Below are 11,575 nucleotides of genomic sequence, written 5' to 3'. Positions count from 1 at the left end.
GGGCGCCCAGTGCCCTGGTCCCCCAGGACCATGGCGCCCAGCGCCCTGGTCCCTGGCCCTATTTTGGGCCCGGTCTCCTATAGGACTTCGGGTCTTTTTGTTTGAAAATTGGAAAATTAACTTTCCTGGTCGGCCTAAGGTCGGGAAAATCAGTCTATTAACCCTAATTGGCAAGTGTATAAACAACATTTCCTCTCCCATTTTGGTAAGAGGATATGACGGAAAAAGCGTGGAAACTATACTCAAGCATTCAAGCATTCAAGCATTCCTTCAAGCAATTGATCATTCCAAGTCTCCATTCAAGGCTAAGTGTTGCATTCAAGACAAGGATTCAACCATTGAAGAGGAGATCACTTACTACATGCTACATACAACATACAACAAACAACAACATCTATACCTTCGCACATAAGGATACAAACAACCTTACAACAAGGTATTAGTACTTGTTTTACATTACAAACATTTACATTTACAACAATCTCTCATTTCTTGGTTAATTCCAAAACTGGGGTTTGACCTAAAGGCAAACCCCTAATCCCTAACCCCCCAATCGTCTTCTCTTTTCTGTGTGTAGGTTGCAGGTACACAGCTGAAATTGAAGATCTGGAATCCTTGTGCAGAGACGAACAGATCCCCCTTCGTTTCGCGGATTTTTCGGAGGACCGTGTGCACGCCGGGCGCCATCGTCCCGTCAACTTTTGCTCAAATTTGCAGGACAATGCCGTATCGACATTTTACTGCTAATTCCAGGTCCGCAACTTCATACTATATCCCTATCTCAGTTTATAAGCAAATCTTTCTCACTTTCTATGCATTCCTAGCTTAATTCTTCTATCAACATTCTTTACAAAAGAGGGTAGCCTTGCTGTCTTAACCCTTGAAACTTATTTAGCATCCAATCTTGCCTTGTGTGGGATTGGATCTTGTGGGTTTCAACCCCTCTTTTGAATGTAAAGTCTCCCAAGTGAAAACCATCAACCCTAGCAACCTCCCTTCTCTCTCCTCGGAGTTGGAAGAGGGGAGAGCAACTAGGGTTCGATTGCGATTTTTTCCGCTTTACACTTCTTCTTAATGTTATTTTGTGCACATTGTAATTGTGTTACAATCATTCTAATTTTTTTATGATATATTTATTTTATCGTAATCTCTTCATAGATTAATCGTAAGTTCTTGATTTTATTATTATTTTAAGAATAGGATGTTATTGTAAATTGAGATAATTATTTTATTGAATTATAAACTGTTGCACTATAAGATGATCAATCACAATGTTAAAATATAAAGTCATAAATAGATCATATATAATCACTAGAGGGCACCAAATCACAAAACAACATCACATATATAGTCACTAGAGGGTGCCAAATCACATAACAAGACTTGATATCATAATAGCAACAAAATGACATAATAAAAAGTCCTATATATAATCACATAACAATTCTTGATGACATAATAACAAGTCCTGAAAAAATAATAACAAGGAAAAGACATTAAAACAAGTCCAAATAACATAATAACATAATAACAAAACAACATCACATTTACAATCACTAGAGTGTGCCAAATCACATAACAAGACTTGATATCATAATAGCAACGAAATGACATACTAAAAAATCCTATATATTGTATACGGTGAAAATGGATACAACAATATTGAAAGACTAAATGAATTCAACCACAAAACCCTAGCCTAACAACAACAAAGATCCACCATAACATATGAAGATTACCTAAGACAATGCAAATCAAATGAAATCACAAAGATTATACCATCACATGTCCAATAGGGTTTGGATCTCCATTCTTCCTATCTCCATTGATCTTGCTTGATATATTTGCTCTCAGATTTTGTGTGCACAAGAGCTCAACAAAGAACAAAATGTGGTTGCAAGTAGGATCTCATATGCCAAGTAGTAATTAGCTCGATTCATTAGCTAGGTAGTTAGGGTTTAATAATGAAGGAAGCATCTCCTTATATAGAAGACACGATATGAAATGGAGGGATAAGATTGAGAGGTGTAAAAGGAGGTCAGCTATGATTAGAGGGTAGGTAAAGAAAATAATAAAATAATGAAAGGGTAGGTAGTGTATGAAATAAGAGATGAATGACATGTGTCATGGGTAGAAAAGGCTAATGAATTAATTAAATAAACAAAGATTTATTTAATTAATAGAAGAAGTAGGATCAATTAAATAAATAAGATATTTATTTAATTTAGGAAAATGACAATTTAAATAAATAAATGTATTTATTTAAATGAGAAATAAGGCTAGAAGAGGATAAATGAATTAATTAAATAAATAAAGATTTATTTAATTACTAGAAGAATTAGGCTTAGATAAATAAATAAATAAAATATTTATTTAATTAGACATGACAATTTTAGGTGTCTACATTTTGCCCCTCTTTGAGACAATGCGGCTTGTTGCATTGTTTCAAAGAAGATAATATGAACTGATACAAAGTTGCCCCAAGATGGGAGTGATATGCCCCCTCGAGAGATTGGATGAAAATGTTTGGAAAGATCGCAGACAATCTCTCGATAAGAAAGAAAGGCTAGAAAGGATTGACCGGATAGGATAGAGTGACAAAGTCACGGAATAAAGAAGACTAACTCGAGAGACGAGGGCTAAGGCTAGGGCTAGGACAGTCTATAAGATAGACCACGAGGGAAATACATCCTCATTGTCATCTACACCTCCAAGAGATTAGAGTGTAGAGAGAGAAAAGAGCAGCAGCAGTCAGCAGCGATGGTTTTGGTTCACAGATTTGACCACGTTCGCCGATTCTAGAGGCCAACAGAGGCAGAAGAGCCAGTAAGTACCACAAAACCTCCTTGTACTTTGTTGCATTTATTGTTGTCATTAATGCATGCTAGATAGGGTAATAAATGTGCTCTAGGATAGGGTCCAAAAAAATGTCAAAACGTGTAGGTGCATCTATGCTCGCTAGGCGTGTCTGCATAGGTGCTAGGCGCGTCTATGCTCGCTAGGCGCGTCTGCATTGGTGCCAGGCACGTCTATGTTAGGAAAAGCGTCTGTGCAGAATCCGGTCGCGTCTGTGTCATGTAGGCGCATCTGTGAAATTCAAGCACGTTTGTGGAAGGTAGGCACGTCTATGTAGAGCATAGGCACGTCTATTTTTTTAGGCGCGTCTGTGCAGAGCAGGCATGTCTATGCAGTCTATAAGTGTGTTTATGTCATGAAGGCGCATTTATGTCTTCAAGGTCAAATCGGCAAGTCTATGATGAACATACGTTGTTGATTGGATAAGTTGCTAAGAGGATACACTCAAGCAGGTCCTCTAGGGAAGACAAGGATAGGTCGAGGCACTTTGTGATGAACAGTGAGTACCAAGACATAGAGAGTACTTTGTGATGAACAGGGAGTACAAATATGAGCAGCACTTTGTGATGAACAATGAGTGCAAATGTGGGCAGAACTTTGTGATAAATAGGGAGTGGAAAACACGTAGTTCTTTGTGATGAACAGGGAGTACCACTAGGATAAAAAGCAACACTTTGTGATGAACAGTGAGTGTCACTAGGATAGAGTATCATATGTATGTAGATAAAAAGTAGCATTTTGTGATGAACAGTGAATGCCACTATGACTGACATGATTGATTTGATTGACTGTAGGAGTATCTACCTATGCTAGAGTCACGGGAGAGATTCCCATTGACTCAGAGGTTGCGACCTGAGTTGACAGCCGAGGACCGAGCTGCGATTGAGGCTATGGGATTGAGACATATTCTGTATGTGCCTGAGTTTCGAGCGAACATGGGTTTGCTGATTGCACTAGTTGAGAGATGGCACTTGGAGACGTGCATGTTCCATTTGCCGATGGGTGAGATGACAGTCACCTTGGAGGATGTATACCAGATTCTGAGGATACCGATCAATGGGGAGTTAGTACCCTATGATCGAGACGGAGACAGGGATGCCCTGAGATGAGTATTCCGAGACCCAGGACTGGATATGAGGGAAGGTTATGTCACATGGGACACCATGATAGCTACAGGATTAGCGCTACCAATAGTGCTAGGGGGAGTGATCAGTGGGTTCCCGTGTCTCGATAAGGCTACACGAGGTTTGGCTGTGGGTTGGGGGAGCACCTTGGAGACGGTGGTTACACAACACACCAGATATGCCTAGGGACCGTGTGTGCTAGCACACTTGTATTACGAGCTGCATCAGTTTGTTTGTCATGGATCCGTAGGATTGGGCTGCAGGGTTACATTTCTACAGGTGTGGGCATATGAGCATCTGCTAGTGACACGACCTAGACACTTCAGGGGCAGAGGTCACAGATGCAGTTTCATGCATTTGTACGATATGATCACCTTACAGCCATAGATTGGTAGGTTGGAGTACTGGTGGCGGGCTATAGATGAGATTGATATGGTTATATGGAGGTTGTACCTGGGATGCGAGCAGTGGGAGGATGATGCAGTAGAGCTACCCTACACCTTTTAGAGCAGGTATCTGATTGGGCGGACACCCTATGTATTGGAGAGGCAGTTGGTTGACAGGGTGGGTAGGCAGTTTGGCAGGATCCAATGGATGCCACGGGGTTCAGGGATGTACGCATGGACAGTTAGGGATCAGGCTCACTTTGGGTTGTTGCTATCATATGATCAAACTGTTACACAACTAGTGGAGATGATGCCCTTACCCTGGGATATGTGGCTAGAGATCGAGGATGCCGACAAGGATGCAGAGTACACAACATATTGGGTCGAGCATCCATTCCCATGCCTGACAGATCTAGGAGAGCTGCTAGATGGAGATGGTGGTGGGGATGTTGATGATGATGGAGATGATGGGGGTAGAGGCCGACGGAGAAGGCGGGGTGCATTTGGAGAGAGGAGGGTGGCACCGCGGAGGGAGGGTGGAGAGGATAGACAGGCTTAGATTGTGAGGGGTCGCGGTGGATTGCCGCTATAGGTGCCAGCAGCACAGGGTCCGAGACAGGTGCAGGGACAGGGACAAAGGCAGGTACAGGTACAACCACAGGCACGAGGACAGGCACCTGTACAGGGGGAGCCACAGGTAGAGGCACAAGGGGCCGAGGCGGAGGAGGATGAGCTTGTTAAGCTGAGGGAGATCTATCAGGGACAGGCAGATGAGATTCAGGACTTGGAGAGGGAGAGGGATAGACTCAGGAGGTGGCTCAGAGATACTGAGTGGGAGCGAGATCAGGCTATACAACGCTACACTGAGGCTGAGACATCACTGAGGGCTGGGAGGTAGGCGACAGAGGACATAGGGGCTGGATATGCCTATGTTCTATGGGCAGGAGAGGAGATAGGCTACTGGCGGGATCTATATTATGGTGCAGTGCCACCAGATTAGTAGGCGAGGAGCTTCCGGAGACCATCATGTACAACGACAGCTATGGGAGGGAGCCAGAGGAGACAGGCGTCCAGTGGTGGGGTTATGGGTCCTCCACTACCACCATATAGGGGGGACAAAAGGGATGATCCTAGGGCGGGTCCTTCCAGGGCTCAGATTTCATCGAGGCCAGGCAGCTCCGAGGGAGGGAGTTCATCATAGCCGTAGAGGGCTCCCTATGTATCAGTATTGTACCATTTTGTATTATGATGTAGACACCTTCGGGTGATTTTGCAGCCATATGATTTTGACATCATTGTATCATGACACTTTATATATATATATATATATGAGATGATTCATCTTTGCAGCAACTATATGCATGTGTACCTATGTGATGAGATGTTTAATGATGTATGTTTTATGTGATGGTTATGATATGGATGCAAATATGTACATGATGAAATGCAATATTTTTGTTCTTTTATGTTTTAAATATTATGCAAATGTGAATGTGAATGTATGAAATGCTTATATGTGGTAATGCAAAAGAACTATTTACATGATAAAAATGTAAGATTGCTAACATGTGTTGCATGCAGGATGTGATGCAATTGTGATATCGATATGTATGTATGAAATGCTTATATGTGGTAATGCAGGTGCTAACGACATGAAATGCAAATATTTTTTTTGGCGTGTCATTATACTCAGTCATGTGATAGCAGGCTCCACGGACTCAAGAGGGACGATGGAGGTCAATCAAGAAAGGGGGATGAAAGATAGAAGATATGAAAGTAAAAGAGCTTCTTGTGCGTTATCATCATTGAGCTTTATTATGGCAAGTAGGTTATGACAATCGAGGCATATGTTCGACCCAGAAAGTCATTGTACCCATTTGCATGGAGATAAGACAATAACAAACAAGGAATGCCCCAGTTCATACTAGACTCACAATATCCTCATATCCTTGGACAAGTCATAGCATTACTAAGAGACAATCCACAGACAACAAAGAAAATAGGTGACGATATCCCATCCTTGCCTTTCTAGTCAAAGACATCCTGAAAAAGCTAAAAGACATGTCACCAGAAAGATAAAATCAAAAGAAAATCAAGACTCAACACCAACATCCACTGTAGTCCTCAAGTTTAGTGTCTATTGTCACTTTTATAAGTCTTATTTGATTGTGGTCACAATGTTTACTTTCACAAAAGGATAGATAGCACTGAATCATAATGTTGTCTGAGTCTGTTGAAAGATTTGATTTGTTGAAGCCCATTGTTGCTGTTGTGTCTCATTTGAAACTGATTGAATCCATGAAACTGATACTTTATTGCGAAGAAGACGAAAATTTATTGCAGACTGGCGATGCAAGTGTTGCTTTATTGTGGATTGTGCGCAGATAGACTGAAGAAAGATGGAAGAAATTGTACTCCTTGAAACATGTGATGCTCTCAGTTCCACACCCATTACTAGACGTAGGATTTGCCTTAGCCACAGATAGGAGCTGATTTATTATGGAAGGAAAGGGATGAAAAAGGAATGTTTATTATGAATGGCTAACCAATCTTAGGTAGATCAACAACAAGCCATGATGGGAATGGGTAAGTTTATTATGGATGGATAGGTTGTGAGTGTGTGCAAAGTGAGAGGATGAAATTGAATCCTGAAGGAGGGAGGAGCAATGTCTCTACGCATGGCGCTGGTGACCCAGTTTTCACCATGGTACTTGCCCAGGGCGCCACCGAAGTGGTTTTCACCATTGGACGAAATGTTTTTCTTTACTTTTTGATTTTGTTTGTGTCACAAGGTGCCTGTTTGCCAGGTTTTCACCAAGTAACGATTTTGATGTTTTATGATTTATTTTTTTGTATTTTTTTTGTATTTTTGAGTTGGGGTACTCTGAAGAGCTATGTCTAAAACCTGCGAAGGTGCATGCTGTTGATAGGATCCTCCAAAGGTTCACCCTCTGTGGTTGAGAGTTGATATGCACCAGATCCATATGATGCTGTAATGATGTAAGGACCAAGCCAATTTGATTTGAATTTGCCCTTCTTCTCTCTATCCTGCTGATTCTTAGGATTTTCTCTGAGAACTAAGTCCCCTACCTCAAGTGTGTGAGGCTTTATCTTATGATAGTAGCTGCATTGTTCCTTGACTGAATGATATGTATAGCTCACGTGTCTGTCTTCCTTGATAAGGGAATTGAAATAGAATTACTAGTATGTGGACTACATAGGTCCATATGCGTGTCACTTGAAGAAGTTTGGGCATCCCTGATAACAAAGTCCTTCAAGGAAGCTCCATTAAAGGTCCATGATGTATCGCCAAAAGGGGATGAATGTGTGGAACAAGTGGATGAGTTATGAAGGCTTATGACTGTGAAAAGAAGTGAAAGTAGGATAGCATGATGGAGACTTAGGATCAACAAGTATGTTTTTTGGCTTGAAATTTTAGAACTTTTGCCCCCAGTTATTTTGGTATTAGGGGAGATGAACTCTTGTTCTTTTTCTTTTACAAAAGTTTTATCCTTGACTTTGATTTTTTCAGAGTCCAATAGCTTTTGATTTGGATTTGGACTAAAGGACTTTTCTTTATTATTGACTTTTAGATTTTTCTTTTCAAAGCTTTATTTTTCATCCTCGATGAGTAAGGGCTTTTGTAATTCTTGTTGATCCAAGTTTGGAAGTGGAGTGGAAATGAAATGAGTGGATGATATGGTAAGGCTATGTGATTTTTCAAGAGGGCTGGTGATATGCTCAATATATTCTTTGTTGGAACCACTCTTAGGACTATTGATATCAAGAGTTGCTTGCACCACTAGAAGAGATTTGCATTTAGACATAGTAGCCACAACACTAGGTGCTTCGTACCCAATTCCTTGGCATTGCAAATTATTTGTAGATTGTTCCTGTCGACTGAATACCTTAGGAGATAGTGGGAGTTGCTCAGTATGAAAGATATACTCACCACATCCCAGGTCTTTAACCTTGAATTTTTCTTTGAGCTCTGTTTGTTTTCATGTAGAAGCTTTCAATGATTCTGGATCCACATATGTTGAAGATGGAACAACTTCTCGATTGACTGGTATTGTTATTTTTGATCTAGGTTGCAGATTGTTGCAATATATGAATGGATTTGGGTCAGCTTTGATGGTCACTTCAACTCCATTGTGTGGAAACTTGATACATCGATGATATGTAGATGGTACTACATTCATCTCATGAATCCATGGACGTCCTAGCAATATATTGTATGTGAGATCAAGATCAAGGACTTGACAAACCACATCCTTTGTAATTGGCCCAACTCTGAGAGGTAAGGTGACTGTGCCTTTGGATGAACGCTCTTCATCATCATATGCCTTGATGGTAATTTTGTTTGTAGAATTCACAGCTTTATCAAAATATCCCAATTGTTTAATAGTGCTCAATGTACAAATGTTTAGACCTGCTCCTCCATCTATCAAGACTCATTTTATTCGATGTTTGTGTATGAAGGCTTCAATGTGTAATGGTGCATTATGTGGATGACTTACAAAGGTGTCATCGGCTTCTGTGAATGTAAGGGAGTGTGGAATGGAAAGGTATCCCACCATAGCTTGAAACTGGTCCACATTCAGATTGGTAGGGATGAAAGTGTCTCTCAAAGTTTTGTCAAGAATGGCTTTATGTGTGGGGGATATACGTAGGAGCTCAAGGATGGAGATGAACGTAGGTGTCTTCCCTAATAGTTCTACAAGGTCATACTCAGGCTTGGTCGATGAGGAAGTGGTGTTTTTGGCTAGAGCACCTTGCAAAGTGAATTCACCTTGACGGGTTGTAATGTGACATTCAAAGGTAGGTTCAGAAGAAGATCCAATTTCTTTCATAACGATCTTGGGTCTCTGGGTAGAATTCTCAGGGGTTTTGTCCTTGATGATAATGGTAGAGACATAATTGTACATTGAGATGTGATTGATAGTTGAATCAAAGTTGTAGGATGCTCTGGTATAGTTGGTTTGATCATCTGTGGCTACAGCTTTTCCCTTGTCATGCTTTGGGAATGGTTCCTTAAACATCTCATGTTCTTGATTGGATGAGTGTCCTTCAATCTCAATGTCACCTCTATCAATGAGATCTTGTATGATGTTCTTCAGTTGGTAACAATTTCTTGTCTTATGACCCTTGCTCTTATGAAATTCACAATATTCATCATCATTCCACCAATTTGGTTTCACCTTTGGCTCATATGGAGGAAAATCTAGAATAGTGATTACCTTATTTGCCACTAGCTTTTTGAAAACTGACTCAAGTGGTTCTCCCAATGGAGTGTACTTCCTTTGTGATTTGGAAGTTGTTTGAGTATTCACCTGATTGCTTGTAGAGCTTGATCTAGAAAAAACAATTTTGGGTCGCATTGTATTGGCATCAACAACACCATCATTCACTGTGTTCTTGTTTTTATTCCAAAATCTTGGCTTGTCTTTTCCTTTAAAGTCATCTTTGTTTTCCTTGAATATCTTAATGACTCCTTGTTCAATTAGGACCTTCTCTGTTGCTAAGCCTTTTTCAATGACGTCCTTGAAGGTGGACAAACAAGCTTTTCTTAGATCATAGCCAATGTCTTTGTTAACATTTTGGGTGAACATCTCTACCATTTGTTTTTGTGGAATTTCACAAGAGCATCTGCTGGCTAGATTTCTCCATCTTTGTAAAAATTATGCAAAAGACTCTCCATCTTTTTGCTTGGTGTTGCACAAAGTAGTGACTGACATGTCTGTCTCCATGTTGTATGAGAAATGTTGGATAAATGCCTCTGCTAAGTCACCCCATGACTTAATTCCAGGTGGAAGTTGGGAGAACCATTCCATAGCTTGATCACCTAAGCTTTGTGGGAATAATCTCATCAAATATGTCTCTTCTGCTGCCACTTCAATGCAAGCTATAAAAAATTGTCTTATGTGTGCCTTAGGATCCCCTTTTCCTCTATATTTATCAAACTTAGGCATCACAAAGTGTGTAGGAAATGGAGGCATTGGAATGCTCTTGTCAAATGGATAAGGACATATGTCTCTCATTGTGTAAATTGGCTTCGGTGTATTTATGTCCTCCATTTTCTTTTGTAAGTCCCTTATTTGTTGCTCCAAATTGTTCTTAGGTGGAGATCGACTCCTTGGACCATACCCCATGCTTGAGGCACAAATTGGAGGAGCATGCTGCATATATGGATGATATTGATCATACACATGTTAATATGGAGGAGGTCTATAATGATGCTGCGTATATGGACCACTTGGTACAGATTCATGTTGAGGAATGAAATATCTGCTTTGTCCATGTATACCATACTCTATAGGAATGTCATGAGTTTGTTCTAGTGTGTTGTCCCCAAATTTGATGCGGGGTTTCCTTGTGTCCAAATTTTGAGCATGCCTTTGAATATCCAATTGCTTTGGTGGTTGATCCTTAGCATTGGTATGTGATTGAGCATATTTTTCTACATAAGACTTCCATAATGGTCTACGAAGGTGAGTATCATATGCTTGGCCATGTGTGTATGGGACCTCTGGTTTTTGAAACAAAGATGATGGTGATTCAGGCACCATATGTGGTCCTCTATTGCCTCCACTATTAGGCCTCCTTTGATCCATGTTGGAGTGAGTTTGTTGCAAAGGTTGATTTTCCATTATTTGAGACATGTCAAAATGATGAGGTATCTTAGCTCCACTTTGTGCCATCACTTGTAGGAAGTATTGTCTATCCCTCCTCATTATTTCCTCCACCAATTGATTAAAATGAGGATTCATAATGGTGTCTTCCACTTCTGCTGAATGTACAGAAAATTTGTCCATATTGTCATTGTGTGTATCATTGTTGTTTGTAGTGTCCATGTTCTCAACATTTGGAATGTTTCGATAAGCATCTATGTCAGGTAATGTAGTATGATCAGAATTGAAAAAGATATCATTGTCATACTCATAGGAACTCATGTTTGCAGACTCTTGAGCCTCTTTAGCTTCTCTCCTAGATTTTTGGGAACGGGTTTCAACCATGAACTAGGTATTGACCAAGATGTGTGAGACTAGATGAAAATGGAAAGAGTATGGAAGACCAAGAGTTGGATGGAATGTAAATGAATCTGAGATGTACTTGCAATGTCCAAAGTGTAAGACCAAGTATGTATGTAGTAGAGTAGGTGTGACTTCCAAAGAGAGGATAGTTTCTCTTGATGAGGTAAGTTGACCT

Source organism: Cryptomeria japonica, chromosome 6 (assembly GCF_030272615.1).
Source record: "Cryptomeria japonica chromosome 6, Sugi_1.0, whole genome shotgun sequence".
Taxonomy (NCBI): domain Eukaryota; kingdom Viridiplantae; phylum Streptophyta; class Pinopsida; order Cupressales; family Cupressaceae; genus Cryptomeria; species Cryptomeria japonica.
Note: the sequence above shows the minus strand (reverse complement) of the source record.